Source organism: Euprymna scolopes, chromosome 29 (genome assembly GCF_053919585.1).
Source record: "Euprymna scolopes isolate OS-2025 chromosome 29, ASM5391958v1, whole genome shotgun sequence".
In the NCBI taxonomy this organism is placed as follows: domain Eukaryota; kingdom Metazoa; phylum Mollusca; class Cephalopoda; order Sepiida; family Sepiolidae; genus Euprymna; species Euprymna scolopes.
Window position 1 is genome coordinate 24,730,093 of NC_136510.1, and position 11,617 is coordinate 24,741,709.

Below are 11,617 nucleotides of genomic sequence, written 5' to 3' on the forward strand. Positions count from 1 at the left end.
CATCTACCAAAACACATTCAACTCACCAACGAATACGGCCGCCCCGTATACTTTTCGGAAAATCAATAAGGAGCAACTACGCATTTTTGTTATATGGGATTACTGCCGTCTCATCTGGACCAATATTCTGCCTACCTGGAAATAAAACTCTGGAGGTCATTATACTCCTTCTGATAATGGACTTCCCAGGTTATAAGAAATTCCCTTTTCCAATAATTATTTTCATATAACTATCATTCCCCACCTAAAAAACTATTTTCAATATTCATTTTTAAAAGCAAAATACGTGCCTTTTCACCGCTGAACATTTTGCTAACCGCATTTTATTTCCGCTGATGATATGAGCCATTATTGAAAATCCATGGATTAAGGAAATTAATATAACCCCTTCTATATATTCATTTTGTCAAACAATACATTCTTAACTCGAATATATGTATCTCTATTTTGATTTTCAGAATTTAAATTTAACCACTAAACTTATATATTGCTCTATTCTTAAATATTGAGCTTTTCCTTTTAGGCTTAGATCACCCTGAAAGTATTACCTCTACTAATATCTATCAGGATTTTTCATCTGATTTTTATCTCGCTTATATATATGTGCATGTATATATATGCTTGTGTATATATATGTGTGTGTATATATATATATATGTGTGCATATGTATACATACACGCAAACATCTATACATATAAATATGTATTCCTTTCTGTTGTTTGCTTGTTTGTTCACAATTTGAATAATGTATACAAAAGGTTCATTATTTTCCTATTTCATTTATTTCCATATATAGTATGATTCTTGCAAAATATCCGATTAATAGGTAACCTCATTTGCATATTGCGTCAAGGAAAATCGATTTTACTAAATAGCTTTATGTTACTTACTGTTTCTAGCCATAGAATTCTTTCAAGTGACCTATTTAAGATTGTTATTTCAACTTGATGTATATTGATAATATATTTAATTTAATTTATTTGAAACTATTATTATCGACATCGATTTTTTTTTAAAACTGGTTTAGACTTATTTTCCATGAGTACCACCTGTTGTATATTATTATTATTGAAACTTCGAAACATAATCTTTGACCGTTTCGGGAACTAATTTTTTATATATAAAATGATGTAACATTTTTAATTTTTTTATTTTCGTTTGAAAATATAACTAAAATCCCTTCTTCACCAAATAAAAATGTTTTTCTTTTTTTTTTAATATTGAAAGAAAAAAAAACACTTACAAATAAACTGAAAAGATTTCATTTGTTTGCTTATATTATTCTTGAAACTGCTATACCGAATCTTTGACTGTTCCGGGAACTACTTTATTTTATTCATAATAAATTATAAATCATTTTTTACATTTCTAATTTCGTTTTGAAAAAATAACTTGAAAACCCCAAACTCTTCACCAAATAAAATAATTTGGTAATCTAGCGTGAAAAAATAATTTCGTCAGTAAAAATAAGTTTTATTTAAGTTTTACCAAAAACAAAACAAAAAATAAAAGAAAACATTTTTACTGCCTACACGGGATTATTTTTCACGCTAAAAAGGACCAAACTGAAAGCCAAATTTTAAAGGAAAAGGAGCAAAAAAAAAAAAAAAAGAACAAATGTAAACTTAAGACACACTTTAAGAAACAAAAAGAAATTAAAAACAAATCGAAAATTTCCTTTATTTGCGAAAAAAATTCATTGAAAAAATCCTTTAAAAAACAACAACAAAAAACAGAACAAAACAAAAAAAATAAAAAACAAGCCAGTGAAAGGAATTCCATTTTGTTCTTAAACTTTTCGCAAGTCACACACGCGTTTAAAACGCTTAATTTGATGCATAATGACGTCATAAGTATTCAGGACCGTGTGGGTAAAACTGTGTCCGTAAGTTTTTGCATTCTCCCCTTTCGCGTTCACGTTCGAGCCCGGTCACCGCTGCTCATTTTTTTTTTTTTACGGTCACATGGGAACTCGCTGCTATTTTGATTGAGAGAAAAGTTGTTTTGATTAATTTATCTTTTATTTTTTTTGGGGGGGGGGTGAGGGGGGGGTAATTTTTTTCCAGTACAAGTGTTCATTATCCAGAGAATAGCTTCTTCTCTTTGTATCCAATCTGCCGAAATATCTAGTGTACTTCTGTTTTGGGACTATTACATTTGGATAATTTTATCCGTTCTTTTATTTTTTTAAATTGTTCTGCCAGTATCGACGTTGCCCACAATAAAAGTGATCAATATCCTTAGTGTTAGTACGTGTGTTCCAAACAGAACTTTATGCCGACTCGGCTAATATATATAATATACATATAAAATATATACAAAAAATATATATAAAATATATAATATATATAATATGTATAATATAATATATAATATATATATATATATATATATATATATATATATATATATATATATATATATATATATATTTTAACCTGTACATTTCAGTTGACCTATATTATTTTGCCCTATATATATTTTCGCGCCTTTAATATTTCCTGTCTGGGTCGTTTTGACTTTTGTTTCCCTTTATTTTATATTTAACTTTATCATTTTTTTCTCTCCTTTTTCTTCCTAGATCTTTTTTATTTATAGTTATGTCTCGGAAGTAGAGTGAAAAGCACATCTTATTTTTCTTTTATTAATATTATTTTTTTCCTTGTACACATGTTTGTGAATTATTCCATGAATTTCTGCCTTTAAATTATTATGGGCTATCTTCTTCCAATTACGGGATTTCCTTGGATTTTACTTGTACAAATGGAAATTCTTTTAACTTTCTTGAAGTTTTACATTTGGATTTTACCGTCACTGGGTTTTTTATCTTCCACCAGACTATCCATTCATATGTAATCACCTTTTTCTTTACCATATTCCCTCTGCTTAACTTATTTTGTTTTCAAGTAAGATCTTTGACTTATTTGTTGTTTCATCAAATACTTCTGCATGCAAAATCCGATCCTGCATTTTGCTAATTCCTACGCTCTTATTAGAAGGAGAGTATTTCTTTGAAACTCCGCGGATTAAGGACTATCCATTTATCTAGTGTTTCCTTTTCAGATTAAATATGTTTTTAACTCATTTCAAAGTGTTTTTTAACATATTTTATTAACTGTTTGCTCATATATATATATAACCTATCGCAGACTAAGCATATCCTACATAATCCGATTTCTAAAAAGTTTATAATGACCAAAGAGAATTCATTTATATACGGATAAAAAGCCTTAACTTAAATTGTTAAATTGAAATAGACTTAGCACTTGCAAAAGTCTTCATTTTTAAAACAGAATTTAACTACATGAGGATGGAAAGAGAAAATCTTAACTAAAATTTTGTAAATAGAAAACGAGGGTCATCAGCTGCTTACCACGTAGCTGTTTCGGAGATTTAAAAACCGGATATCTGTTAAATATATGGCTCTCCAATGAATAATACCACTTCCCCAATAAAAATGTAAAATAATACGATTACTATTTTTACTAATATATATAAAAAAATAGATAAATAAAATATAAAAATATAAACTATTAATAAGTAAGTTTCAGATTACAAGATCTGTTCTGTAATGCTATGAGAATAAAAATGCATAAAAGCTTAAGTACCTTAAGTACCAGAAAGACAAATGGATAAGAGGAAGGAAACCTAGCCATAAATAACTAAAAACCGCTTTGAATAAAAAATGCAAAAAAAAAAAAAAAAAAAAAAAAAAATACAGTTTAGATTCCCGGTAGGAATATATATATATATATATATATATATATATATATATATATATATATATATATATATATATATATATATATATATATATATATATATATACTCCTATAAATTCAGGGTCCTAGATATGACCTTAAACTATATCCGGTGGTGAGGCCCCAGCTTGCGGGCTTTGGGGAGTGTGGAGCCATCCTTTAATTGCCATTGCTCTCAGGTCAACTCTGAAAACAAATATATTCTATTTAAAATTTTTTTCTTCCGAATCTTTGAATTCGGCATTAAATAACCTGATAAGGGTTGATATGCCGTAAAACAAAAACAACCAACCAACCAATCCTATAAATTCGTTTTTCTTTTGTGTGTATTGATATTCATATTAAAAACCCTCTTTTTTCTTTTGTCTATTTACAAAATTTCTTACATTTATTCCTATTTATCTGCTTCTCACAAATACATCTCCCAAAAATATGTAGTAAACCTTTTTTACTTGCTTATATTTACCCCCTCACACGTAATTCAAATACACGTGATTCTTTCTTAATACAAAAGAAATAATTTTAAAACATAAAATTATTTAATTTCACAGGTACTGCATATATTTCGCAATAAAAAATATTGTTCATTTTCAGTATAAATCAATTTATCGTTTTTAGTGCGTTTTAAAGTTTTCTAATGTCTTTAAGTTTTCATTCATTATCGATAGACCTTGCCTTATTCTACCGATAGCATGACGCCACTTTCCAGAGAACGAAGGTCATTGTTTACCCCGATCTGCTCAGACCTCATCGAATAACCCTGACTTCTAAATACATTAACTTATGACCGGAAAACCTATGTCCATTTTTTTGTTCGTCTTAGCCCCTCCCTGAATATAAACTGATTATTTCCGCATTTGCCCTCTCAGCCACTCCAAGCTCATCAGGAATCTTACTTTCGATTGCGTTTGCGTGACTTCGTGAACAATTTCCTGACAATGTCCGGGGGTTATCCCTAGGGGTGAGGACAGTCAATAATACCACAAACATAGAAACCTACTGCTAATTTTACACGCTAGCCCTTCTGTTTGTGTGGTGATACAGCTTCTCAATGGCATTTATTTTTTGCTCAAAATGGATTCTTCACGCTTTAGTCATATATATTTCGAATATCGATACTGTTACATATATATCTGGCTGGTGATCATCTAGTGATTAAAATGGACAGTTATTTAATTTATCGATGAATACGAGGCACTTTGCTTATAAAAAAAGACTTAGTTTATTTTACGATATATTTAATATACACACTTCAACACAATGACGGCGGTGGAGGATTCGTGGTAGGGGTGGTCGCAAACTGTGTCAATTTGTGTCCCCTATCTCTGAATACCCTTTATGTAAAATTTCAAAGGTTTGAACTAAAAATTATCTGAGTCATTTGGTAGAGACCGCAGAGGTCAATTTTTTAAAACTTTGACCCCTATTATGATCCCTTAACATTTATTGTTTTGGGCTCAAATCAAGTTATTAAGTTAGATCCATGTCCAAGGAACCTATATCTAAAATTTCAAGTGTTTAGGCCCAACATTGGCGGAGGAGTTTGGTAGAGTTCTCAAAGGTCAAATCGTTGAATTTTAACCCCCTTAATAGCCAAATTTCTGTCCGAAAATCGATAACAAAAGTTTTCCCAAATCTCAGTACCCTGTATATCAAATTTCGAGTCTGTAGACTAACAATTGACAGAGTTATTGCGTAGGAAAATGTACACACACGGAGACAGACACATAGACAGACACACAGACACGTTCACTTTTATAGATAGATAGATAGATAGATAGATAGATTATGGTATGTGTTCTTCAGAATTGTGTGATCTATTTTCTGCTTCTTTTGTTTCAGCTCGTGTGACTCGTTGGTCTAGTGGTTTCCATCAATTCACTTTTTATACGTCGTTCTAATAGAATTTCCTATTCCAATAGCTTCTTTCCAAAAACTGCAGGCTTGTGGAACTCTCTTCCTGTTGAATGTTTCCTTCTACTTTTAACCTTGTTCTGTTCAAGACCACGGCCAATAGGCATCCCCTGTCTTTGCGATAATCATCTTTTCTTCCATTTTTGTTAGCTCCTTATATTAAGCGGTTTCACGCCTTGTCTGAGGCGATTTCCATTAAAAAATATTATTAGGTTCCGTTAGAAATTCCGTGCAGATTCCCGAGTTCGGCAGAAAGATTTCTGTGTTTGAAAAACCCACCCGAAGAAGATTGGAGGTTACACGAGTCAAAACCTTATAAAAATTGCACCCACGATGAGAACAGTAGTCTGAATAGTTCAATAAATACAAATTATCAATCCATTATCTAAAAAATTCAGAAACAAATCAACAACCATCTTTCATTAAATATGTCTTTATTTTTTTCATTTTTTTCTTTTATTTATTTGAATTCATCCAAAATTAAACGAATTATTTTTCGTACATTTACATTTTTTTATTGTTACAATTTCAAAGTTAAACGATTTTTATTAAAGTATATTTAAAAAAAAAGAACAATACAATAACCCTCAGCGATTAAAACTCCAAATCAACATTCGATTTTCACGGCATTATTAATTAAATTATAATTTTATTATATTTCAATACAAACAATCTAAATTGTTTTATGTGTTTTTCTCCATTTTTTAAAAATTTATTTCAATTCATCTAAAATTGAACAAATTATTTATTTGAATTCACTTAAAATTGAACAAATTTTTAATTGAATTCATTTAAAATTGAGCAAATTATTTATTTGAATTCATTGAAAATGGAACAAATAATTTTAATTCATCTGAAATTGAACAAAATATTTTTTTGAATTCATTTAACATTGACGAAATAATTTATTTGAATTCATTTAAAATTGAACAAATTATTTATTTGAATTCATCTAAAATTGAACAAATTATTTATTTGAATTCATCTAAAATTGAACGAATTATTTATTTGAATTCATCTAAAATTGAACGAATTATTTATTTGAATTCATCTAAAATTGAACAAATTATTTATTTGAATTCATCTAAAATTGAACGAATTATTTATTTGAATTCATCTAAAATTGAACAAATTATTTATTTGAATTCATCTAAAATTGAACGAATTATTTATTTGAATTCATCTAAAATTGAACGAATTATTTATTTGAATTCATCCAAAATTGAACGAATTATTTATTTGAATTCATCTAAAATTGAACGAATTATTTATTTGAATTCATCAAAAATTGAACAAATTATTTATTTGAATTCATCTAAAATTGAACGAATTATTTATTTGAATTCATCTAAAATTGAACAAATTATTTATTTGAATTCATCTAAAATTGAACGAATTATTTATTTGAATTCATCTAAAATTGAACGAATTATTTATTTGAATTCATCTAAAATTAAACGAATTATTTATTTGAATTCATCCAAAATTGAACGAATTATTTATTTGAATTCATCCAAAATTGAACGAATTATTTATTTGAATTCATCTAAAATTGAACAAATTATTTATTTGAATTCATCTAAAATTGAACAAATTATTTATTTGAATTCATCTAAAATTGAACAAATTATTTATTTGAATTCATCTAAAATTGAACAAATTATTTATTTGAATTCATTGAAAATGGAACAAATAATTTTAATTCATCTGAAATTGAACGAATTATTTATTTGAATTCATCTAAAATTGAACAAATTATTTATTTGAATTCATCTAAAATTGAACGAATTATTTATTTGAATTCATCTAAAATTGAACGAATTATTTATTTGAATTCATTGAAAATTGAACAATTTATTTATTTGAATTCATTGAAAATGGAACAAATTATTATTTTAATTCATCCAAAATTGAACGAATTATTTATTTGAATTCATTGAAAATTGAACAAATTATTTATTTGAATTCATTGAAAATTAAACGAACTATTTATTTGAATTCATCTAAAATTGAACGAAATATTCATTTGAATTCGTATAAAATTGAGTAAAATATTTATTTGAACTCATTTAAAATTGAACGAATTATTTATCATACATATGCATTATCCTATTTTTATTGTTACAATTTCAAAGTTAAACGACTTTAATTAAAGTATTATTCACAAAATATGAATAATACAATTCGCCTCAGCGATTAAAACTGAATCAACATTCGAATTTCACGCGATTAAACAATTTGAAATCGATCGTTAAAATGTGAATTGTCACTATTGAACAAATTATTTATCTCACGAAAATTTTCATATTTATCGTACATATGCATTGTATAATTATCTTTAACTAGCGGGACCTGTGGAAATTCCGCAAGGGACTCATTCATATATACTGTATTGATGTTGGTATTCATTAGATGTTCAACGTAAATGGAGACGCTCTGATATTATTGTAACTCTTTGGTTAAAACTGCAAAAGTATTTATCTAAGCTTGCAGGAACGCCCGGCGTAGATCCGTTGTAAAGTACGCTTAAATATGATATTTTAATTCTTACAGATTTCGCATATTATTATTCCAAAGTTAATGTTCTATCAATTTTCATATATATTATAAAGTTGTGATCTCAAAAATAAAAAAAAATATATCCATATGATTTGGGCGCATCAGCTTGAATCGAAACTGAAACCAAACATTATGAAGAATTCTTAGTAAAATTATTTATAAAAAAATAAATGACTTGAGCGGCATCATAAGTAAATAATAAATAAATAATAATAAATAATAATAATAAATAAATAATAATAAATAATAATAAATAAATAATAAATAAATAATAATAAATAAATAAATAATAATAAATAATAATAAATAAATAATAATAAATAAATAATAATAATAATAAATAATAATAAATAATCATAAATAAATAATAAATAAATAAATAATAATAAATAATAATTATAAATAAAAATAATAATAAATAATAAATAATAAATAAATAATAAATAAATAATAATAAATAAATAATAATGAATAAATAATAATGAATAAATAATAAATAAATAATAATAAATAATAATAATAATAATAATAAATAAATAATAAATACTAATAGATAAATAATAATAAATAAATAATAATAAATAAATAATAAATAATAATAATAAATAAATAATAATAAATAATAAATAAATAATAAATAAATAATAAATAGATAATAAATAAATAATTGATAAATAAATAAATAATAAATAAATAATAAATAAATAACAAATAAATAAATAATAAATAAATAATAATAAATAAATAATAAATAAATGATAATAAATAATAATAATAATAATAATAATAATAATAAATAATAATAACAAATAAATAATAATAAATAATAATAATAAATAAATAATAAATAAATAATAATAAATAAATAATAAATAAATAATAATAATAAATAAATAATAAATAAATAATAAATAATAATAAATAAATAATAATAAATAAATAATAAATAATAAATAAATAATAATAATAAATAAATAAATAATAATAAATAAATAATAATAAATAAATAATAATAAATAAATAATAAAAAATAATAAATAAATAAATAGGAAATTATCGAGTGTCTAAAGAGAGTAAGATACGCTAGAATATTTATTTTCGTTTTAAACAAGCAATATCGAAAATATATATGAAAATCCGTCGACTGCTTCGAAGAACCGCAATTCTGATAACATAAAATAAAATAAGGAACTCCTTTTACTCCTTTCTACATCTATATAATTTCATACGTAATTTTGTTCGTCGAGTACTCGTGAACATTGAAAAACTTGTCGGAAAGTAAAAAAAGAATATTTTAGAATTTTAGCATGGGGATCAGTTTCGCCTCTGTAACGTAAACTGATCTCTTATTTTCAGGCCATTCAAACAGTTTAAAAAAATTAACTTAACATTTTTATCAATAACCCGAAGTCCAATTAGCAAGGGCATATCGATGCCTCCGTTCAGTCTAGAAAAACAAAGGATACCCCCCATAGGGGAAGCTGCACATGTAAGTATGTGGCAAGGGTTGCGCAATTTCCAACCGCACCTCTTCTGAATCGGCACTGCTTGAGTCCAGTCGCAAAGAGAGGTCCACGACGACTGGAAACAATGCCGAGATAAGCGGAGAGCACATACAGCACCTGGAAGTCCCAAATGGTCACCCATCTGACACTGACCGGGCTCATCGTTGCTTAACTTCGGTGATCTGACGGGAACCGGTGTGATTATGCAGTATAGGACATAAAATGATATGTAATAGCATAAAATAAAACCATTCAAAAAGAACACGCATAATTTATCTGACACAGAAAAAGATGGCTATTTGTTCTAAAACGCTATAACGGTCCGAAAGTGAGGGATCATTGTACGTTAAATATACATGCGAAACTGATCCTTCACTTAAAATTCTAAATTATCTTTTTTTTTTTTTCTTTCTGTAAAATTTTTTAGGATGCTTACACACACTCGCCCAAAAATTGATTGGTGGTGGGGGGGGGCAGTCTGATAACCTACAATAATGCCCTAGTTTTATCTATTAGGTCGCGATATGCAAATATATTTATTTTTAATGTATGCTGGAATTATCTATGACTACAGTTTGAAGAGCATTGGTAATCATTAGGGCTATGCCAAGCGAATATTCTTTTCTTTGTTTTGACTCTCGGGTATATATCCGACACAGTTGGACACAGTTAATCAATCGAGAATCACATCACTCTATCTAAAAACATATAAGATATAAACTGATATATACCCGAGAGTCAAAATAATTAAAAGAATATTCTCTTGTCATAGCCCTAGTAATGATAATCTTGATGATTCTCTTAAATCTGACCAGGAGCATGTGATGTAATGGGGAGGGGGCTTGTTACTTTTAAGAGTTTTAAAACTAAGCTTCTCTGCTAAACGTTCATTGGTTTCATAAATAATGATTCACCGGAGGATTTAATAGTAGAATGTAAACTATGAACCTTCAATCTTATTTTATTTTTCCCCACAGAAATTTGGTTGTGGATGTTTTTAAACTATGCAAAAATAATTAGTGAAGTTTTATTAAAATGTCCTGGATTTATCAAATAAGGGTTGGATATTATTTTAAATTTAAACATTTGTGTGTGTGTGTGTGTGTGTGTGTGTGTGTGTGTGTGTGTGTGTGTGTGTGTGTGTGTGTGTGTGGAAGTTACTGACTTTTAAGGCACTCTACACAATCTCAATATATCAACGGTAAATAATTATTGAAAAGAATGAACCTTCAACTAAAAAAGATGAGCACTGCATTCTAAATTCATCGACTGACTTTGCCGGATAGATCAAAATATCTTCTACAAGATCTGACAAAAAAAATAAATAAATAAATAAAATAATAAATAAATAAGTAAATAAATAAAAATAAAAATTATAATCAGCAGAATATCTAGGAAATGAAACAAAAAAGCTTGTCAAATGTTCGATAAGAAATATTTAAATTACCAGAAAAAAATTAGAATTCACTTCATGCAAACAAAAACTCTAGATTGTGTGGTAATCAGTGAGTTGTACAATAATTCTTAGTAATGAACCAAACCAAAGCAAAATTAAAAAAAAAAGAAAAAAAAAAAAAGAAAAAACACAATTGCTAAAACATTTAAGGTTTTTATCAAATTTGTTCACACCCGGATAATTAAAACCAATAAATAATTACTGAAAAGAATGAACCTCCAATTAAAAAGGATGGGCTCTGCATTCTAATTTCGTCGACTATATTTGCCAGCTAGATCAAAACATCTTCTACAAGATCTAACAAAAATAAATAAATAAATAAAAATAAAAATTATAATTAGCAGAGTATCTTGGAAAATGAAACAGAAAAACTTGTCAAATATTCTTAATGTCAAATGCACTTAACCGAACCAAGCACCCC